The sequence below is a fragment of the Triturus cristatus genome, chromosome 9, assembly GCF_964204655.1.
Source record: "Triturus cristatus chromosome 9, aTriCri1.1, whole genome shotgun sequence".
NCBI classification, from domain to species: Eukaryota; Metazoa; Chordata; class Amphibia; order Caudata; family Salamandridae; genus Triturus; species Triturus cristatus.
The window spans coordinates 12,956,264-12,980,515 of NC_140592.1; positions in this window are offsets into that span (position 1 = coordinate 12,956,264).

A 24,252-nucleotide genomic window follows, 5' to 3' on the forward strand; every position below is an offset into this window, starting at 1 on the left:
TGACCACCATATGCAAGGGATGGCCATCACGATGCCTTGGAACACCACTATGATTCATAGGTTTCACAAAGTACACCATTGAGGGCCACCTTATACCAAGGCCTCCATTATGCCCACAGTACCCCAATGCAATGCAAGCCCACCATTATACCCACAGTCCACATGGCAAAGCAAACAAAATGCCCGAAATGCTCAAAACATGCCCAGATGGGCTACCTTATGCCCATTTCTCCATTATACGTAGAATATTCAAAGCACACAAAAGGAGATGGGAGGATGCTTGTGATAAATCTAACCACTCATTCAATCCGTAGATTTGCAGAGTGCTTTTTGTCACACGTGAGGGTATCCAGGCACTGGTAATGTCGGGCCACTGGTTTCCAGCCCGACACAGCTTTCTGCAGCCGCTTCGGGCGAGTGGGGAGCACATCAATGCAAGTGCTGCTCACAGCGAGGAGAGGCCGGTGAGCAGCCCTGTTCCCTCCCTAAACTTACTTGCACCATCAATAATAATGGGGTTACCTCGTATCCCTCAGAACTTGGGTGTATAATGATATAGGCTACAATGCGTTCTGTCAGGTGTCGCAATTGCCTTACTTGATCTAAATGGTGTCTAAAATATCACCAATGTATGCAGATCAATATATGATCCGGAAAGTTAAGTCAACAATATCCATGACATTAATGGGGTGTGGAATTACATCTGACCAATGTACAATCAATAAAAGACAACACATAACATAACCATTACTTTTTTGTATATTCAAGAGCACATATCCAGATAGTATACACAGGGGGATATTCTCAAGAACGTGTGATAACTGCCCCAAAAGTAGCAAAACGCAACTCTTCACATCACGGAAAAATAACTCCGTGTCAACGTGGTATTCCCAAGCCGGCGGCACCATGCGATAGTCCCACGACAACGCGTCAAACCAACGCGTTAAAATCAACGCGACGCCGCAAAAATGCGAAACACTAACGCGAAAAAAGTGGCGATGACGCCAATCGCGATACAAAAATCAGTGAAAAGCCTGCAATCCCCACGCGACATGCTGGAAAATGTACTACAAAAGGTGAAGAAAAACACATACAAAAGCCAAGCAACAGCGAAGCACAATGAAGTCAGCCGGAGCAAGTGCAGAGGACAACCAGAACCCCACAAGCACCCTTGGAGGACCAGCCTGGGACTTTGGGGTCAGGGAAGGGCAAGGAGAACAAGAGTAGGAAGAAAAGGTTCAGTCTGCAGGAAAACAGGATCCTGATAAAGGAGGTGATAGAACACCATCAACTACTGTTCGTCACCTCCACTGTGTCACTGGCAACGAAAAATGGAATATGGCAGACCATCGTGGACAAGGTAAATGCAGTCGGAGTGCTGAAGAGGACAATGGACAAGGTCAAGAGGCGCTGGAATGATATCAAGAGCAAAAAGAAGCAGAAGCTCGCAAACAACCGGAAGGGAAGGCAGCAATGCAGACTGGAGGTGGGAGTCCAGCGCCACAGGAGGAGCTGGACGAGATGGAGGGAATGGTGTTCACAGTCATCAGTGGGGAGACGGTGGCAGGAGTTGGGGGCCCGGACACTGCTCAACAGGACCGGACACAACAGCAACAGGGTGAGTAACGATCAGGGACTGGGGAGATGGCCACAATGGCACACATGCACAAGTAAGCATAGCACATCTTCAGACAAACCATGCCCCAGACCCCAAACTCCCATCAAGATAACAATGCACCCAAGAATGCAACATCCCAGCACTGTTGAAGCACAGAAGTCAAAGGCACACCGCATGTGAGGGATTAGGGGCAGCTAAATCAGAGCTGCAGGAGCTACTCCCCCAAAAAGCAGCACACACATCACATGTAGAGCATATCAACATTGACAACGATGTGGCACAATCAGCAACACGTCCACAACAGAACAGGGGACACAACTGGTCCCGTTTGTGCGCAGTGACTGGCCAATGACATCGCAGGGAAATGTGAGTTGACAATGTACAGGTACAAACACACATCCGTGAAGTTGTCGAAATGTCCACTGTCCCACATCACATAGGCAGCTCCCCACAAGCAGTAACAATGTACACTGTCATTCAGTCTGCCTGTAAACATGTACAATGCGTCAACATACATGTGAACACAATGTTAAACGGCATCTCCCCTTCACATTACAGAGGGAAATTCAACTCCTCCTAGAGCAGACCCAATCTCTCTTCTCTGATGACGAAGAGGACAACCAGACCTTCGACTTCGACGCCCTCCAACAGCTCGTGGACAGCCTCCGCAGCCAACTTCCAGGAGCAGGGCAACCCAGCTGCTATGAGGAGAATCCACCCCCTGCACAGTACACACTGCAGGCAGCACCCACTACCACGGCTGCCTCACAGGACCCCCACGACGAACACATGGCCTTCCAACTCCGTGTGTTGGGGTGCCAGGAGAAGCTGGCCGAACAGGTGCAGGTGGGGTCCAAACTAGCCGCCATACGTGGGTGTCTAAGTCCCATCAGGGACCACTCACAGTCCCTAACGGACACCCACAGTCCGCTACATGCTCTCCAACGAACCATGGCTGACATTGCCAGGGTCCTTACTCAGAGGCAAGAACGACTGGCCAGTCATAGTGGCTCTAGCGAGCTCGCCCGGGAGTGGGGACTCATGCGGTGGTTCATGGAGGGCAGGGAGCGTAAGCGTGCAGAAAAAAATAGTGTCTGACACTGCTGCACATCAGCAAGAGTTAGCTGGGTCCCTCATTGCCATAAAGACCATCCTCATGGCATTGCTGCCACAAGGCCTGGCGCTGATGCATGCTGCTGCTACCACTCCACCCACATCTCCGGCCCCTGATGTGTCAGTGCCACACAGTGCTGGAGACAGAACACCACCATCCACATGTAAGGCACATGCAACAACTGAGGACGAAGATGCGGATGAATCTGCCCCCGTGGTCAGAAGGAAGCGGTAGCATTCATGTCCGCCATATGGCCGATTCTGCTTGGTTCTGTTCTCAGCATCATCCCCTTCCACTGTCCCCGATGCACTCTGTGACACTCACCTTGGACCTCGACGTGGACTGCCATATTCTGTTTTGTCACCAATGACACAGATATCAGACTGCGGACTGAACTCCTCCTCTACTGCTGATGTACATGTCATTCCCTGAAGGACTCTGGCTGGCCCTCCACGGGCCAGTGCTGCAAGGTGGGCTTTGCATGGCCCTGTACTGCTCCTGCTACAACACTCCACTGAATGTACATTAAACATTCATTTTCACACAGATGTGTCATGTTTATGATCTTGCAAGTGTGGAGGTATGGATGCATGTAGGGTCAGTGATTCCACCTTACGTCCATGTTGTTCATGCTGTGGGACTTGGGTCACAGGGTGACACATTGCCGATTGCGTGCCGGGTGGCGCCGACACTAGGACGGGGAAACACGCATTTGTTACTTCCTTGCCCAGGCCAGAACGGAAGCACGCACATAGCCCTGGGGTAATTGTTCACACCCTTACGCTGGACTGGCATAACCCAGGACAGCCCACTCTGCTCACTCTCACGGGGGGGGGGGGGACAGCGCTACATGTCCCAGGTCTACCCTGTAGGGATTTGCTGCTCACAGGTCTAGTTGTCAGCATGCCGCAGCCACTCCCTCACGGCTGGTTCACACCCACACCACACCCATTCGGCACCGGCGTCACAGGACATGTGACCCTGCAAATAAAAAGGGCCTGGCGCACGTGCTGATCGCCATTTTCACTCTCTAAATGGGTGTCTCCGTGTGGGTATCCATTATGCATGAGGGCCTAGGGCCCTGCCACCTCACTTTACCCATTGCCGGGGGTGACATGATGGCGTCCGCACCACGGGACTCAATCATAAAGGGTCCATGGCTAGTGGTGCACAGACTTGGTGGCACCGGATGCATTGCGGCAGGCACAGGCACACTGCCACGGGACGGTGTCTTTAGGTGCACTGAGATGAAGGGCACCTTCAGTGCTGAGCCGGTGTGCAGCCTGCGATGATGAGCCGACCGGGCGGTCTGGAATGGTGGCATCGGTGTGAGCCCTGCTGGACCGCAGTGTAGGCCTAAGCCAGCGGGCAGTGTGGGCCTCCCACCACGTGGCATTGCCTCGTGGTTCACAGAGTTAGTGGCACCTATTGGGCTGAGCGGGTGTGCAGCCTGCGATGATGCCCTGTGCACTGATGTGTTCTCTGCCATTGCGAAATCAAGACCCAGCATCAGGTGTGTGACCTCTTGTATAGAGTGCCCATGTGGGTTGTTCTATATTGGAAAAACTACACAGGAGGTAAAAAAACGAATTATCCAACACCAATCACGCATTAGATGCAGGATTGAAACTGCACCAATGGTTGAACACTATTTAACAAAGGAACATATGCCCTCTGACATGAAATGGTTTGTACTGGAAACTGTAAAAATGAATAAACGCAGGCTGAATATAGATCGTTTGCTTACATTAAAGGAAAACAGGTGGATTTGGTCAGCTAAAACAGTGGAAAGGGGATTAAATTCCTTTGTGGAATGGCAAACCTTGTCGACTTTATAATTGTGACACCTACTTATGCTTGTTATCATATTGAACGTACGCTATATTATTTAGTGTCTGCAAACTGAAAAAACACATTTGTCCATTATAGACCGCAGAGGTTATCTTTTACCATTATACTGGGGTAATAACTGATGCAGTCCCAAGATGGCCGACACAATATTTAATGCCGGTTTTTACTTACTATACGTAGGACATAAACACTATGTATATGTAACACACGTAATATTCGAAATAGTTACATTTAGTAGTAGCGTACTGCCTGTTTGGTTCCTTAATGTTAACTGTATTACGAATAGGACGGTTCCGGCATATTAGAATGAATACAGTTTAAAGATGGCCGATTCGTTTTACCGTACCGAGACCGGCATGCCGCTGGATATATAATCTCGGAGCCAGCATGCATTCGGGGCTCGACTGACTTGGAGAGTGAGACGCAGAATTCATAGCTGTTAGAATCAGACGTTAAGAAGTAAGTTAATATCGCAACTGTATATGCCATTGGTATATACCCAGACGGGTCTGGTAGAATCAGTGACTGAAGGATGTTTACTGTTGTCTTCCTAGATTATTACGGGAGAGACGAGTGTTGCCGTCTTGTCGGCGAGTAGCAGCCGGTATGTTCAGTAGGAGTTTCTATACAACACGTTATTCACATAGGATTTTAAGGTGTGATTAGTAATTGTGGTCTCTCTTGGTTCTTTGAAACCAGTACTTTCTTCACCACAGAACGCTGTATAAACGCTGTTAATTCCTAGAACAGGCTGAATTTCCGATTTCTCATTGCAGTGAGTTTTTTGTTACCATACATTTGGTGGTTATGTTTTCCACTGTCCACGGGCGATTCTTCTGGTTTGGTGCAGAGGTGTCGGGTTCTTTCAAATTGCCACCACATTTCGGGTGGTTGGAACAGATCACACCTGTTTTCCTTTCGTGTATAATCAATACAAACTTATGAACTCAAATATATTAACAGAATGTATGTATATATTTTAATAGATTCATGGTGCAACTTCGGTCCTGAGGATGGTCTCTGTGATTTTTTCTTCAAAAGTGAGACCGAAACGTCGACGCTGCGACATTTTCTTACACAATTAATAGGCATTTGAAGCTGAAAAATCCTTCTATTTGTACGGATTAAGTTCAACACATGGCCAAATATGTGGTTGGCTTTGATTTGTTTGTAAGAAATGTCATTGACTACTGCTAATAAGACTCTGAAGTAGACAGTAGTTTTATGTTGCCGTACATGAAATGTAAAGTGTATTGTTTCACTACTTTACTGTATGAAAATATTGAAAATACAAATTTATTTTTGTTAAAAAACTAAAAATGAACTTGGGTCATTTTTTGAAAATTGCACTTTGTGAGTTTCTTTTTTGTGTTCAAGGAAATTAAGATCACTGTTGTGACTATTTAATTAATTAATCTCAACTGAATAAATCCTCAAGGTATTTATTGTTATTTGACTGACCTGGTGGTCAGCAGTGCGTGGTTGCGTGATGTGGAGGGTGCCATGCTCGCGGGCCCCGGGCTTGGAGCTCCCCCTGACACGTGGTGGGCCCTCTTGGAGACACGCCGGTGGCGGAAGATGAGCAGTGAGGCCTGGTTGCGCAGGGGCGGGCAATCACCGCTGGGCGGCTGGAGGGGCTGGGGTGTATCAGCCTGTGTGCAAAGGGGCGGGCAAGAATGATGGCGTGTGCTACTGTATGGACTCTGCCATTCATGTCTCTGGCAACTGTTTCAGATGAGTGACCTGGGGGACTGCAGTGTGTACCGGCACGTGGTTGGAGACACACCGGCGGCAACAGGTGAGCAGTGGGGCCTGAGTCTGCAGTGTCCGCACTCTCCCTCTCTCTCCCTCTCTCCCTCTCTCCCTCTCTCTTTCTCTCTCCCTCTCTCTCCCTCCCTCCCTCTCTCTATCTCCCTCTCCCTCCCTCTCTCCCTCTCTCCCTTTCTCTGTCCCTCTGTCCCTCTCTCCTTCTCTCTCCTTCCCTCCCTCTCTCCCTTGCTCCCTCTCTCTTTCTCTCTCCCATTATCCCTCTATCCCTCTCTCTCCCTCTCTCCCTCTCTCTTTCGTTCTCCCTCTCTCCCTCTCTCTTTCTCTCTCCCTCTCTCCCTCTCTCTTTCTCTCTCCCTCTCTCCCTCTCTCTTTCTCTTTCTCGCTCCCTCTCTCCCTTGCTCCTCTCTCTTTCTCTCTCCAATTATCCCTCTATCCCTCTCTCCCTCTCTCTTTCTCTCTCCCTCTCTCCCTCTCTCTTTCTCTCTCCCTCTCTCTTTCTCTTTCTCTCTCTCTCCCTCTCTCTTTCTCTCTCCCTCTCTCTCTCTCTTTCTCTCTCCCTATCTCCCTCTCTCTTTCTCTCTCCCTCTCACCCTCTCTCTCCTTCTCTCCCTCTCTCTCCCTCTCCCCCCACCTCTCTCTCTCTGTCGCTCTCCCTCTCAATCCTTTGATGGGTGCATGTCACACCTTCTTGTCTGTCTTTCTGTCTTGCAGGTTGTGATTTACGGAATTCCTGGAGAAGACCCTCTGTGCCTCTTCATAATAGTTTTTTTGTGTGTCATCTGTAATAAATGGTTTTTTTGGTTATATGATGTGGATGTGTGTTTTCATTTTTGTGGCCACACCTGTATGTTAGGTGTTGTGGTTGTGCGACTTCAAGCGATTTGTTTGGGTCATGGTTTCGTGGAGTTGAAGTGCATTCTCTTTGTCGGAAGGGAGGGGGTGGGTGGGGTGGGGTCCGGGGGGGGCCCTCTTGGTGCTCCGGGCTGCATGTTCAGTTACTGGGGGGCATCTGTTGTTCTTCATGTTTGGCTATGGGCTGTGCTCCCTTGGCTGCTGACGGTTATCGTCCGACTTTGCACCAGGTCAGAGCAGGTGTTAGTTTCCTGCTGCTGACGTGCCTTATCGCCTGTTTTGTGTTCTTATCGCAGATCAAGCTGGTCGTTGAGAATGTTGCAAAGGGGTGTTGTCGCGGCTTTTTGCTCGGGAACGCCTACTCTGCATCTCATTAGCGATAGTTGCCGGGGTCATCCGTGGCAATGTTTTTGAAGGATGCTATCGCCGGAAAACTGGTGGTATCGGCTGTTTGCACCTGCTTGTGAATGGGGCGGTAATTTTATCGCGGCGTTGGCTGCGATAAAGTGTCGATAAGTCGGCGATAGCTGCTTGAGAATATGCCCACAGTTTTTTACATTTATGGCTGTCACAAAACCACAAATGGAAAATACGTGACTTAGTGAAAAAGTGATACAAAGTGCAAAAAGAGTTGACACAACACAATACAAAAAATAAACATGAAACAAATAAAGAGATGTCTGGCCTTCTTGCACCAACTGATTCAACATACACCCCAGTCTCATCATTAATTTCATTTAAAGGATGGTTGACCAAGACCATGTACCAATGAGATTTTTGTTGACGTTTTGACCCTTTGCGTATGTGTTAGTTGATACTCATCACGACAGATCTTTCTCAGGACTAGTAAAATAAGGGCAGCCAATACAGGGAAACAAAGTCTCATGTGGACCAGGAGGAGGGCGATGAACCTACTTCCAGAAGTTCAAACACCTCTAACTTACGACATAGAAAAAAAATGTAAGATTGTATTTTCCATCTCTTCATCTTTCTATCCACCTTCTTTTCTTCATATATTTCTTTGTGTATTTCGAGTTCTTCTCGTCATTATCTCTATTCAAACTTTCTTTCCATCATTCTCTGCTTTTTTCTTATGCTTTTTTAAATACTTTTTCACCTCCCATCTTTATTTTCATTTATTCTTTTTCTGTATCGATTATCCCTATTGACTTATTTCTTGCCATCTGTTCCTCTTCATCTTTCCTTCTTTTGTGCTTTGTTTTCGTTTTGCTACTGCCATTCTTTATTTGCTATTTTTTCTACTCCTTTCTATCCTTATTTTTTCTACTTTTCTTTCCTTGTTTCAAGTTTTCCTTCCATTTATCTTTTCTGTCTTCCTTCCCTTCCATTGTTCTGTTCTTCTTTTCATATTTTATTGTTTTTTTCTGTTTGTCCGTCCACTTTTTTATGTTTACGTTTTTTTTGCATATGCTTTTCCCCTACTTTTATCCGACTGTCTTTGATTTTTTCTTTCTTTCAGTCTTGCTTTTGAGCTTGCTTTTTTCCTAAATCTCTAATATTCTCCACTTTCTGTCTTCTTTGTTGTGCTTCTCTTCTTTCTTTTAGCTGTCAGTGAAAGACCTTTTGTGGACTTAGAGCAAAAACTTGCAGTGGGTTAGAGCCCATGCCTTTATTGTCACTTTCATATGCGTGCTTCTTATTGGATGGCTTGCCTTCCTCTTCTTGTGCTTGTCCCGCCCCGGGAGCATAGGCTTTTTACCATTCTCCATCTTGGCTGACTTGTATCCTTCTAATGCTCACAGTTAGGAAACAACTTTTGTCTTTTTCTTTCAGCACCCTATAAGAGTGCATGTGTTTTCCAACTCTCTCCCCTGCGTGCTGTTTCCTCCCTACAAACACCAAGCCCTCATACACTCTCTGTGTTGTTCCTTCATCTCCCAGCAAAGCTCTTCCATTGCTTCCATATCCCTCCCTTGCTTTTCTCTTTTCCTATTTTTTTCGTACCCCAGTGTCAAACTCATTTATTGCTCCCTCGCATCCGCAAACTCCCAGCAGGTGCCGTTCGCTGCTGGGCTTCTCCACATGTTAAATGTGATTGTTTGCAAGTAAAATGTACATTTTATTTTTCATTTTTCCTTTCAAGAGGCATCTACCATCTTTAATTAGTAAGAAAACTATGCTACATCATTCTGTAAGCGCACGCATAACTGATGACGCATGCATGCACATACATCATCACTCATGCGCATGGTGGAATGATGTGGCCGCCGGTTGAAAGAGATCTTCTCGGGTGTCCTCAGTGATATAGAACTTCTTGAGTCTCCTTGGTTGTAGAGGTCTTTTGGGTCTTGTCTGTGACAGAGCTCTTCTTGGGTCTCCTAGGTGGTAGAGGTCTTCTGAGGTCTCCTCAGTGGTGAGGGCTTCTCCGCTCTTCTCGGTGGTAGAGGTCTTCTGAGATCTCTTCAGTGGTGAGGTCTTCTCCTCTCTCCTCGGTGGTAGAGGTCTTCTGAGATCTCTTCAGTGGTGAAGCTTTCTCTTCTCTCCTTGGTGGTAGAGGTCTTCTGAGATCTCTTCAATGGTGAGGGCTTCTCTACTCTCCTCAGTGGTAGAGGTCTTCTGAGGTCTCTTCAGTGGTGAGGTCATCTCTGCTGTCCTCAGTGGCAGAGTTCTTCTGAGGTCTTCTCTGCTCACCTTGGTGGCAGGGGGTCTTCTGAGGTCTCTTCAGTGGTGAGGTCTTCTCTGCTCTCCTTAGTGGCAGAGGTCTTCAGAGGTCTCTTCTGTGGTTAGGTCTTCTCCTCTCGCCTCGGTGGTAGAGGTCTTCTGAGGCCCTCTAAGTGGTGAGGACTGCTCTGCTGTCCTCAGTGGCAGAGTTTTTCTGAGGTCTCTTCAGTGATAATGACTTCTCCACTTACCTCAGTGGCAGAGGTCTTCTGAGGCCTCCTAAGTGGTGAGGACTTCTCCGCTGTCCTCAGTGGTAGAGGTCTTCTGAGGTCTCTTCAGTGGTGAGGACTTCTCTGCTCTCCTCTGTAGCAGAGTTCTTCTGAGGTCTCTTCAGTGGTGAGGTCTTCTCAAGTCTCCTTGGTGGTCGAGCTCCTCTTGAGTCTCCTCAGTGGTCGAGCTTTACTCAGGTCTCCTCTGTGGCAAAGGTCTTCTCAGGTCTCCTCAGTGGTAGAGGTATTCTTGGTTCTCCTCAATAATAGAGATCTTCTCAGGTGTCCTTGGGGGCAGAAATCTTCTGGGTTGTGTCTCTGACAGAGCTCTATTTGAGTTTCCTAGGTGGTTGAGCTCTTATCGGATCACGTTGGTGGTCAAGCTTTTGTGGGGTCTTCTCAGTAGTCAAGCCCTTTTGGGTTTCCTGAGTGGTCAAGCTCTTGTTGGGTCCCCTCGTTGGTTGAGCTCTTGTCAGATCACCTCAGTGGCTGAGCTTTTGTTGGGTCACCTCCGTGGTTGACCTCTTGTACGGCCTCCTCAGTGATCGAGCTCTTGTTGGGTCGGGCTCTCGTCCCATCTCCTAAGTGGTCGACTCTTGTTGGATCACCTTGGTGGTCGAGTTCTCACCCGGTCTCCCCAGCGGTCGCGCTCCAGTCGGGCCACCACGGTGGTTGAGCTCTTGTCGGGTCACCTCGGTGGTCGAGCTCTTGGCAGGTCACCTCAGTAGTTAAGCTCTTGTCGGGTCACCTCGGTAGTTGAGCTCTTCCCTGGTCTCCTTGGTGGTAGAGGTCTTTCAGAATGCCATCCGTGAAATCTTGGTTGACCACCCGCCTAGTCCTAAATGTCACCAATACATTGATGTGACCGTCCGTTCACATTTCTCGTTTGAATACGGGTACAATTATTTTTGCGATTGTCATTATAAATGCACAACTGTATATTCTTGAATTAAAAAACACAGAACAATGAGTTTACAGTTTCTTGTTGAAAGGTTTGTGAGCCCCACTCCAATTGACGTACACGGAATACACAAATTTCAAACACAGGCCCATTGCAAGCAAAGGAGTGTCACACAAAGGCACACTGCAAGCACAGCAATATCACACACAGGCACACTGAAAGGTTTGCGATTCCTGAGTATCCTCAACAGGTGGTTAGCTCCCTTGCACACATTGCTAATATGAGTCTTCATGTTCAAGTGCTTGTCCAGTGTGATTCGGAGGGATTTAGCTGAGTCAATAATGAGGGGGGAGCAGTTGAAGGTGGTTAGGTGATTCATCCAGAGGTCTAGCTTAGGAGTGTGATTTAGAGGAGAGATGAGAAGAAATTCTGTTTTGGAGGTGTTGATCAGGAGGTGGTTCACAGTTAACCAGTTTTGAGTAGTCAGTAGAGTAGTGTTGAGTGAGGTGATGTTATCCAGGGAGGAGATTTTCAGATAAAGTTGGGTGTCATCCGCATAAATATGGAAGAGAATGTCCATGGAATTTTGTGCATTAGCTAATGGCTCCAAGAACAAGTTGAAGAGTATGGGGGATAGGGCGGACCCTTGGGGGACACCCATGGATACTGGAGATGGCTGGGAGAGAGAGTGATTCGCCTTCACTCTTTGGGATCTATGATGGAGGAAGGACAAGAACCATTGCAACACTGGACCAGACAGGCCCATCCTGTGCTCTAGAATGGATAGGAGGTTGTCGGGATTAACAGTGTCAAACGCAGAGGAAAGGTCAAGGAGGATAAGGAGGCACGATTAATTTTGATCAAGCATTTTTAAAATATCATTCATAATGTGAGTGAGAGCTGATATGGTGCAATGCCCACTACGAAAGCCAGATTGATGTTGGTCCAGGAGATGGAAATCTTCGATGTGAGCACAGAGTTGCGATTGGATGCATTTTTCTAGGAGTTTGGTGAGGGTGGGGATGTTAGAAATAGGGCGGAAGTTATATATTCCAGACCCAATGAGAATATTGACAAAGAAGGAGTCGATTATCCAGAATGAACTACATTTAGAAGGAGTTATTAAGCCCTGATGAAGTCCTTTGTAAGGACGAAACGCATAAGCTGTAAAGAATTGATGGCTGTAAAGAAGTGATGGAATTATCAGAAAATTTGTAAAGAATATTGAATTTATGAATACAAATGAAAAGAAATTTACGGAACTGATCATTTGATGAACTTTCATGACTAAAGCTTCAACATTGGAACTGAATTGGAAATTATTGGCCCGTGGACTGGATTAGTTTGAATAATGTTCAAAAATTGATTGATAAACATGGAATATTGATTAATGCTCCTTTTTTGTATATCATTTTGATTAAGTGTGGCCTTATAGCGGTGGACCATCAAGAGTTGAGCGTGGAAATTGTTGAATTGTTTTAGAAATCTGACTTGTGCACACAGGGCTTAAGCCTTTACTGCTGTGGGTGGATGATCATAGGGTGGAAGTTGTTAAGGTCAGCGCTGTCTGCGGTAGTTTTTTAAATATAGGTGTTACCTGAGCTGCTTTTAGGCACTCCGGGGTCATGCATTGTGACAAAGACGCATTGACAATCTTTCTCCAGATGGGAGAGACGACATCCTTGATTTCTTTGAAGATGGAAGGTGGCAACGGGTCGCTGAAGTGATTAGAAGGGTTGATACTCTGAGGAACATTTTTAATGTCCCTTTCACTGAGTGGGGTAAAGGTGTCCCAGGAGGCATTGTTCTTGATGCCCAGGCTCATCAGTTCGATCTTGCCTGTTAGGGCGGGTGGCGTGCAGACCCATTGGATAGCAGTAGAGCCCACCTGGTATCCAGTTCAATATTGATGAGTCTTGATTTCTCAGTAAAGAAAGCAGCCAGATCATCACATGAGGGAGGGCTGACTTTAGAGTCAGGGCGGTTTGGTGCTTTCACCGATTGTTGTTTAACCAGTTCACAAAGTTTCTTGGGGCGGTTTGCGGCTTGATTAAGTTGGGGTCTGAAATAGTCCGCCTTAGCTCTCTTGATTTGCTTGTTATAGGAGCTCCTAACCGATCTAAGGATTTTTAGCTGGTCCAAGGATGGTTTGGATCTCCAGGATCATTCGATAGCCCTAAGGTTGCGACGTTCCGAGTTTAAGTTGCAGTTGAATCATGGTTTGGATATTTTTGTTGAGGCATTTTTTTGTTGGTTGTAGAAGTCGGTGAGTACATGAACCTCAGACATGTCGACTTGGGAAGAGAGGGCAAATTTACGGTGGATTGCTAGATCGGTTGTGTTGCTATCTCTGAGGTCCCTTTTCCAAATCTTCGATTTCGGTGGTTGACTCTTCCTCGGAGACACCTCCATGTTAATATGGAAGAAGATGCTGGGATGGTCGGAACAATCACACGGGGTGATGGTATCCAGTGTGATAGTGTGTCCTTTGGTGATGATGAGGTCCAGAGTTTTTCCTTTATTATTATGGGTTGGCCGGTCACAATGTTGAATCAGTTCGTGATATCTCAAGAAAGGTTTGACCTATGAGCTAGGCCTACTTAAATAATGTGCTATAGCGCCATTGTATATGGACCTTGGGGTGTGGAAGATTTATGTGGTGTTGTTGCATTAGATGAAGACTTGCCCCATCTTAAATGATCAGCAATATAGCAATTGCAAATTAAAATCAAATCAAATCAAATTATGCCATTCACTGTTCAGTGGGGATTACCAGGTCTCATTCAGCCAAATAGATTGAAAAGGCTGTTGATCGTATGCCCATGCCAAGATGGCCACTGCTGAAGTTCGATCAGTCCTCTTTCTATTAGTATGAGGCTCTTCAATCAGTCCTCTTTCAATTTCTATGAAGAGGGACATGTGAGGACATCTTCTGTCTCTCAAGATTTTACAATAACAGTAGCTTTAAAATGGCTGAGCAGGAACAGACAAAGGAAAATGATTACCTATCCGATGGTCCTTGGTTAAATTTATTTAGCTGCCTCAGAGAAAGTTAAGTAAAATAAATTGAACAGTGTGCAATGAGGCATTAGGCCGAAAGCCCTCGGTGCCAGGCTGCCAGCAAATCAGACGTCTGAAGGGGCAGGATTGCAAGGGATACGTGACCAAACTTCGGTCGTTAACAAGGCTGTCTTAGCGGTTACCGTGAGGCTGTGTGGGCATGTCCATGAAGCATATCACACCAATTGTCAATCGGCTCGAGATAGTCGTCCTGCGGTGTGCCCTGCGGGCGCTCTCCGTCCGTTATATCGAGCGAGACTGTGGTGATTGGGAAGTCACTTACCCATTCTTCTATGCCTCATAAAGACTTTGTCGGGAGCCATTTCTGCCGTGGAGGCCACATGCACTCTTTAGAAAGTGAGCATTACTGCCATCGTGGGCCTTGTTAAGAAAGGCCTTTGCATCCGAATTATGTTAGTTATTGTACAGCGGGGCCTCTGATGTTCTCGTGTCCATCCACTGACACCAGCGCGTTCTGCATCCTAGCTGGAGTGAAGAACTCAGTGCCTGTCAGCAGGGGGCCCTCGATCACCAGACCCGAGGCTCTCCTCTAACTCGCCAACCATTGCTCTCCGCGGTCCCTCTTCGACTCGTCTCTACTAAGGAGCTCCAGCACCAGCGAGCAGGGGGGCCTCACTAGCGGTCAAGATGCAGCAGACTCCTCAAGATGCATCAGACTCCTCCAGGGAAACGATGGCGGGCCTAGGCTCTCATCTGCCCCACAGCATCGATAGCGAGAGACACCGGCATCGGCCCACAGGGGATCCTCGCCACACCGAGCTCTCCAGAGCTCAGCCCAGGCCGTCAGTCCGATTGCTCCGATTCTTCCCCTTAGCCCACCCAGGTCGAGCTGTAATCTGTCCTCTGTCCGGGGTGCGGCAGCAGGCTCGTCTTCGATGTCACCCGGACCCTCGAGAAAAAGGTATTTCAGGGGTGTTAAAATTGAGGGTTGGATGGCAGGGTAATTCGTGGATTTTCACTAGATAGTGATCCAGACTGTAGAAGAGTAGGATCTGCTTCACATGGGTACCCCCACTTTTTGCTGCAACATGTATTATGCCACCCCTGGGAAGCACTCCAAAATGACACCACAGGTCTGCTACTGCAGCCTGGGTAAGGTGGTGCATGCACCCCTTACTGTGATATAGGCTACTTATATCACTACCATTGCACACACATATAAAACCTATAAGTCACTCCTATGGCAGGCCTTAACAATCCTGAAGTGCTTGGTTTTTATGTGAGAGGGTGCCCCTGCATGAGCAGAGCCCCTCTGCAGCGTTCGGAGTACCTCCTCTGATGCTGTTTGTGGTGCAGGATGACCATATACTCTTAAGTGCATTATAACCTCGTGGTAAATGCTAACTTTGGACTGGCTGCACGGAAACATTTCGCGTTTGGTGTCAAACACTTTGGAATACTAACCCCCCCACCAGTTCTGGCAGCGGGGGTAGCATTCCACCCTTCTAGAGGGAGAGACATGTACCCACTGGTCTGACCGGTAAAGACTTTCTAGAGCCCTGGCATCACAAAATGGATGCCACTGCCACAGACACGGGTCTGGCCTCCTGCTGCTGACCGAAACTCCAGCAGGGGAGGCCTGGACAATAGGATTCCTGTCACAGGGAGGTGTAACCACCTCCCCAGACAGGCAGATGTGTATTGGGGCTGGGCGGGAGCACTCTCTGGTGCTTTGAAGTCCTTCACTGGGGGCACACTTGGTGTCCTTGTGCATAGTCCAGTTCAAACCAGTTGCAGGGGCTACTTGCCCCTGCTATGGCGCGAAACTGGACAAAGGAAATGGGTGTAACCACCCCTCTTTCCAAGCCCTCCCCTAGGTGGGTTCCCAGAGTTTGTCCAACCCCCTATTTTAGTATAAGTATAGGAACCCAGTCCTTGAGACTTTGGATTACCCTGGACGAAACTCTGCAACATATATCCTGGACCTTCGACTTTCTATTTCGACTAGAAGACTGAAGAAATCTCCCTTGGGGTCAAGGAGTGACTCCCCTGCTTGGCAGGCACCACAGAAGCAACTGTCCCGTCTGCAACTCTGAAGCTCCCGCTGGATGCTGAAGTCTTTGCATCACCAGAGGTAGATTTCTAGACTTCCCCGAGGCTACCCTGAGTCCACAGCAAAGCTGAGGCCCGTGGCTATCGTGGGTGATGTGGAAGCTTGACCCCTGGATATCGTGAACTTTTGCCGGTACATCGTCTTTCTGATGTTCCTCGAAGTTGTGCTTTGGGCGTTGAGTAGCCCAAGCCTTGGGCACCTACTGCACTGAAGATCTCTGGCCTCCACTCCACAAGTGACCCGTGGGCCAGTTTCCAGTGCGACTTCTCGAGGCTCCTTCGCGATCGCTAGCCCGTTGGCTATTGGGTCCCCATGAAAGCAACTCCTTTTTTGCTTGGGCTTTCCTGGTTGCTCCCGATGTGCCCTGACTTACCCTTGCTGGGTGAGTCTCCCAGAACTTGCTGGTCTGCACCAACGTCTTTCTTTTATTTCCACTTGACTTGCCGTTGCCAAGGCTTGTTGGGTCCATTCTGGTCACCGACACCGCAGCACTCGACAGGCTTCATGGGACAGCTCGAATCCAGCTTCTGGTTGTCATTGATGCCTCCTGGACCTCGTGGCTGAAGAGTCAAGACACCTGTCAACTCACCTGAAGCACCCAACATCTGTGGGCATTGGACTATCGTGCCCCTGGTCACTGGTAAGTGACCCAGACTCTGTCCCCTCTGCTTTCAGGTTCTTGAATCTCTTCGGACGCTTCTCCTCTTCACGGCAGCAGCACTTCTTTGCCAGCTTCCATTGAAAACAACGCCGCGACCCGACACCAAAAGACACCTATGCACCCGGCTTCCCTGGGTGAGGTAACACGAGTACTCCGGTGATCCCGTGGGTGTTGGCCCTAGACACTTCTAAGTCCAAAAGGGTTTGCTTGTAGTCATCCTCTAAGTGTCCTTAACTTGTAATTTTCGAACCGTGACTTTCCCCATAGAAGTCAACGGCGATTCACGGCTGTGTTCCAACACTGCACGCACCCCCCGTGGGTCCCCTACGTCACTACCTTGGGTGGCTCCTTGGGGCCCAAGCACTTCTAAAGGCTCTAGGCCTTGTGTCTAGTTCAGTTGTGGTTCTTATACCACTTTACTGGTATATGGTTTGGTACGCCCCTAGGGCCCAAACGTGTATTTGTGCTATTACTGTTGATTGCTAACTTGTAAATTAAGTATTTCGAACTCCAGCCTCATAAAGAGACTAGAGGGGTGTGTTTTATCTTAAATGCATATATATTTTGAATATATACCTGGTGTGGTTGTCCTTTCATTTGGTTATTCAAGAGATTATAGGCTGGTAAAATAAGCTGCTTTACATTCCTTCAAGACTTAGCCTGAAGGCTGCTCTCCATAGCTACCACTAGGATAGCTTTCAATAAAGGTTGTCTTTAACCTATCACCATAAGGGGTTGTTTGGACTGGTACAAGGTGCCCACTAGAACTAGTGGACAGAATATATCAGGCCACCTTCTCACACAGACCCTCAGGAGCTCATAGAGAGCACTCCTGTTCCGACGCCATCTTGTGGTACAAGCACTTGTTTTGCCAAGGCTTGATTATGGCAGTGCTACACTCTGTGGTCTCCCCAAATATACCTTGGCCCCACTAAGGGCCTCATTGAATGCGGCGGCGCGACTGGTCACGGGTACCAAAAGAAATGCGCACATCTCGCCGGTTTTAAAATCCCTACACTGGCTGCCCTATGAAGCGAGAGTGCAGCTGAAGCTTGCTCGCCCATCTCACAAAGCCTTCCATTTCAAACCCCCCGTTATCTAGCGCAAAAGCTGGAACTATCCGGAGCGGTGAGACCCTCTAGGAGTGCAAACTCTCTCCTCCTGAAATCTCACTGAGCTTTCGCCGGCTCAGCACCGAAGATCTGGAACCCCCTCCCACCAGAAATACGCAGAATCTCCTCCAAGGTCCCCTTCAAACGGGAAGTAAAAAGATTCCTTATGAACAAGTTCTTACTTTACTAGGTTGTTGGATCGTCGGCTCTAATGCATTTTACTTACACTTCAAGCCCTGCGCTGGACGCTATTTCTTTTTCTTTTTTTCCTCTCTCTCGATGCACTTGCTCCCCCCATCTCGCTATGTACCAGTTACTTTCTTACTATTTTGCTCACTCCTTGTACTTGTAACCGTTCTTGTCCTGTGAGTTCTATTTTGATTTCTGATTCTGTCCGTATTCCTGTTTGACACATGTATTGCAACTGTTACCTTCCTTTCCCCACAATTGTAAAGCGCTCTGATATCCCTCGGGATCATGTTCGCGCTATATAAAACTTTATAAATAAATAAATCACAGCATACCACACACAGGCACACTGCAAGCACAGCAGTGTCACAAACAAGCACAGTGCAAGCACAACAGTATCACACACAGGCACACTGCAAGCACAGCAGTGTCACAAACAAGCACAGTGCAAGCACAGCAGCATCACACACAGGCACACTGCAAGCACTGCAGCGTCACACACAGGCACACTGCAAGTACAGCAGTGTCACACACAGGCACAGTGCAAGCACAGCAGTATCACACACAGGCACACTGCAAGCACAGCAGTATCACACACAGGCACACTGCAAGCACAGCAGTATCACACACAGGCACAGTGCAAACACAGCAGTATCACACACAGGCACACTGCAAGCACAGCAGTATCACACACAGGCACACTGCAAGCACAGCAGTATCACACACAGGCACACTGCAAGCACAGCAGTATCACACACAGGCACACTGCAAGCACAGCAGTATCACACACAGGCACAGTGCAAACACAGCAGTATCACACACAGGCACACTGCAAGCACAGCAGTATCACACACAGGCACACTGCAAGCACAGCAGTATCACACACAGGCACAGTGCAAGCACAACAGTATCACACACAGGCACACTGCAAGCACAGCAGTGTCACAAACAAGCACAGTGCAAGCACAGCAGCATCACACACAGGCACACTGCAAGCACTGCAGCGTCACACACAGGCACACTGCAAGTACAGCAGTGTCACACACAGGCACAGTGCAAGCACAGCAGTATCACACACAGGCACACTGCAAGCACAGCAGTATCACACACAGGCACACTGCAAGCACAGCAGTATCACACACAGGCACAGTGCAAACACAGCAGTATCACACACAGGCACACTGCAAGCACAGCAGTATCACACACAGGCACACTGCAAGCACAGCAGTATCACACACAGGCACAGTGCAAACACAGCAGTATCACACACAGGCACACTGCAAGCACAGCAGTGTCACAAACAAGCACAGTGCAAGCACAGCAGTATCACACACAGGCACACTGCAAGCACAGCAGTATCACACACAGGCACACTGCAAGCACAGCAGTGTCACAAACAAGCACAGTGCAAGTACAGCAGTGTCACACACAGGCACAGTGCAAGCACAGCAGTATCACACACAGGCACACTGCAAGCACAGCAGTATCACACACAGGCACAATGCAAGTACAGCAGTATCACACACAAGCACACTGCAAGTACAGCAGTGTCACACACAGGCACAGTGCATGTACAGCAGTATCACACACAGGCACACTGCTGTAAGCACAGCAGTGTCACACACAGACACACTGCAGGCTCATCAGTGTCACACACAGACACACTGCAGGCACTGCAGTGTCACAAACAGGCATAGTGCATTTACATCAGTGTCACACACAGGCACACTGCAAGCACATCAGTGTCGCACACAGACACACTGCAAGTGTAGCAGTGTCACACACAGGCACACTGCAAGCACTGCAGTGTCACAAACAGGCACACTGCAAGCACAGCAGTGTAACACACAGACACACTGCAGGCACATCAGTGTCACACACAGAAACACTGCAAGCACTGCAGTGTCACAAACAGGCACAGTGCAAGCACAGCAGTGTCACACACAGTCACACTGCAAGCACATCAGTGTCACACACTGACACACTGCAAGCACTGCAGCGTCACACACAGGCACACTGCAAGCACAGCAGCGTCACGCACAGGCACACTGCAAGCACTGCAGCGTCACACACAGGCACAGTGCAAGCACAGCAGTATCACACACAGGCACACTGCAAGCACAGCAGTATCACACACAGGCACAATGCAAGTACAGCAGTATCACACACAGGCACACTGTAAGTACAGCAGTGTCACACACAGGCACAGTGCAAGCACAGCAGTATCACACACAGGCACACTGCAAGCACAGCAGTATCACACACAGGCACAATGCAAGTACAGCAGTATCACACACAGGCACACTGCAAGTACAGCAGTGTCTCACACACAGGCACAGTGCATGTACAGCAGTATCACACACAGGCACACTGCTGTAAGCACAGCAGTGTCACACACAGACACACTGCAGGCTCATCAGTGTCACACACAGACACACTGCAGGCACTGCAGTGTCACAAACAGGCATAGTGCAGGCACATCAGTGTCACACACAGGCACACTGCAAGCACATCAGTGTCGCACACAGACACACTGCAAGCGTAGCAGTGTCACACACAGGCACACTGCAAGCACTGCAGTGTCACAAACAGGCACACTGCAAGCACAGCAGTGTCACACACAGACACACTGCAGGCACATCAGTGTCACACACAGAAACACTGCAAGCACTGCAGTGTCACAAACAGGCACAGTGCAAGCACAGCAGTGTCACACACAGGCACACTGCAAGCACATCAGTGTCACACACTGACACACTGCAAGCACTGCAGCGTCACACACAGGCACACTGCAAGCACAGCAGCGTCACACACAGGCACATTGCAAGCACAGCAGCGTCACACACTGGCACACTGCAAGCACTGCAGCGTCACTCACTGGCACACTGCAAGCACTGCAGCGTCACACACAGGCACACTGCAAGCACAGCAGCGTCACACACTGGCACACTGCAAGCACTGCAGCTGCACGCTGCAAGCACAGCAGTGTCATACACAGGCACGCTGCAAGCACAGCAGTGTCACACACAGGCACAGTGCAAGCACAGCAGCGTCACACACAGGCACACTGCAAGCACAGCAGCGACACAAACAGGCACACTGCAAGCACAGCAGCGTCACACACAGGCACGCTGCAAGCACAGCAGCGTCACACACTGACACGCTGCAAGCACAGCAGCGTCACACACAGGCATGCTGCAAGCACAGCAGTGTCACACACAGGCACTCTGCAAGTACAGCAGTGTCACACACAGGCACGCTGCAAGCACAGCAGCGTCACACACAGGCACAGTGCAAGCACAGCAGCGTCACACACAGGCACACTGCAAGCACAGCAGCGTCACAAACAGGCACGCTGCAAGCACAGCACCATCACACACAGGCACACTGCAAGCACAGCAGAGTCACACACAGGCACGTTGCAAGCACAGCAGTGTCACACACAGGCACGCTGCAAGCACAGCAGTATCACACACAGGCACGCTGCAAGCGCAGCAGTGTCACACACAGGCACAGTGCAAGCACAGCAGTGTCACACACAGGCACGCTGCAAGCACAGCAGTGTCACACACAGGCACGCTGCAAGCACAGCAGTGTTACACACAGGCACAGTGCAAGCACAGCAGTGTCACACACAGGCTCAGTGCAAGCACAGCAGTGTCACACCCAGGCACAATGCAAGTACAGCAGTATCACACACAGGCACACTGCAAGTACAGCAGTATCACACACAGGCACACTGTAAGTACAGCAGTGTCACACACAGGCACAGTGCATGTACAGCAGTATCACACACAGGCACACTGCTGTAAGCACAGCAGTGTCACAAACAGGCACACTGCAAGCACAGCAGTGTCACACACAGACACACTGCAGGCTCATCAGTGTCACACACAGACACACTGCAGGCACTGCAGGGTCACAAACAGGCACAGTGCAGGCACATTAGTGTCACACACAGGCACAGTGCAAGCACATCAGTGTCACACACAGACACACTGCAGGCACATCAGTGTCACACACAGGCACACTGCAAGCACTGCAGTGTCACAAACAGGCACAGTGCAAGCACAGCAGTGTCACACACAGGCACACTGCAAGCACATCAGTGTCACACACTGACACACTGCAAGCACAGCAGTGTCACACACAGGCACACTGCAAGCACAACAGTGTCACACACTGACACACTGCAAGCACAGCAGCGTCACACACAGGCACACTGCAAGCACTGCAGCGTCACAAACAGGCATACTGCAAGCACTGCAGCATCACACACAGGCACACTGCAAGCACAGCAGCGTCACACACAGGCACACTACAAGCACAGCAGCGTCACACACTGGCACACTGCAAGCACTGCAGTGTCACACACAGGCACACTGCAAGCACAGCAGCATCACACACAGGCACACTGCAAGCACAGCAACGTCACACACAGACACACTGCAGGCACATCAGTGTCACACACAGGCACACTGCAAGCACTGCAGTGTCACAAACAGGCACAGTGCAAGCACAGCAGTGTCACACACAGGCACACTGCAAGCACATCAGTGTCACACACTGACACACTGCAAGCACAGCAGTGTCACACACAGGCACACTGCAAGCACAACAGTGTCACACACTGACACACTGCAAGCACAGCAGCGTCACACACAGGCACACTGCAAGCACTGCAGCGTCACAAACAGGCATACTGCAAGCACTGCAGCATCACACACAGGCACACTGCAAGCACAGCAGCGTCACACACAGGCACACTGCAAGCACAGCAGCGTCACACACTGGCACACTGCAAGCACTGCAGTGTCACACACAGGCACACTGCAAGCACAGCAGCATCACACACAGGCACACTGCAAGCACAGCAGCGTCACACACTGGCACACTGCAAGCACTGCAGCTGCACGCTGCAAGCACATCAGTGTCATACACAGGCACGCTGCAAGCACAGCAGTGTCACACACAGGCACAGTGCAAGCACAGCAGCGTCACACACAGGCACACTGCAAGCACAGCAGCGTCACAAACAGGCACACTGCAAGCACAGCAGCGTCACACACAGGCACGCTGCAAGCACAGCAGCGTCACACACTGACACGCTGCAAGCACAGCAGCGTCACACACAGGCACGCTGCAAGCACAGCAGTGTCACACACAGGCATGCTGCAAGCACAGCAGTGTCACACACAGACACGCTGCAAGCACAGCAGCGCCACACACAGGCACAGTGCAAGCACAGCAGCGTCACACACAGGCACAGTGCAAGCACGCTGCAAGCACAGCAGCGGCACACACAGGCACACTGCAAGCACAGCAGGGTCACACACAGGCACGTTGCAAGCACAGCAGTGTCACACACAGGCACGCTGCAAGCACAGCAGTATCACACACAGGCACGCTGCAAGCACAGCAGTGTCACACACAGGCACAGTGCAAGCACAGCAGTGTCACACATAGGCACGCTGCAAGCACAGCAGTGTCACACACAGGCACGCTGCAAGCACAGCAGTGTCACACACAGGCAGAGTGCAAGCACAGCAGTGTCACACACAGGCACACTGCAAGCACATCAGTGTCACACACAGGAACGCTGCAAGCACAGCAGTGTCACACACAGGCACAGTGCAAGCACAGCAGCGTCACACACAGGCACACTGCAAGCACAGCAGCGTCACAAACAGGCACGCTGCAAGCACAGCAGCGTCACACACAGGCACGCTGCAAGCACAGCAGCGTCACACACTGACACGCTGCAAGCACAGCAGCGTCACACACAGGCACGCTGCAAGCACAGCAGTGTCACACACAGGCGCGCTGCAAGCACAGCAGCGTCACACACAGGCACGCTGCAAGCACAGCAGCGTCACACACAGGCACAGTGCAAGCACAGCAGCGTCACACTCAGGCACACTGCAAGCACAGCAGCGTCACAAACAGGCAAGCTGCAAGCACAGCAGCGTCACACACAGGCACGCTGCAAGCACAGCAGAGTCACACACAGGCACGTTGCAAGCACAGCAGTGTCACACACAGGCACGCTGCAAGCACAGCAGTATCACACACAGGCACGCTGCAAGCACAGCAGTATTACACACAGGCATGGGCGTAACACAGGCCCCCGCAGCCCCCGCAGTGCGGGGGGGCCCCCAG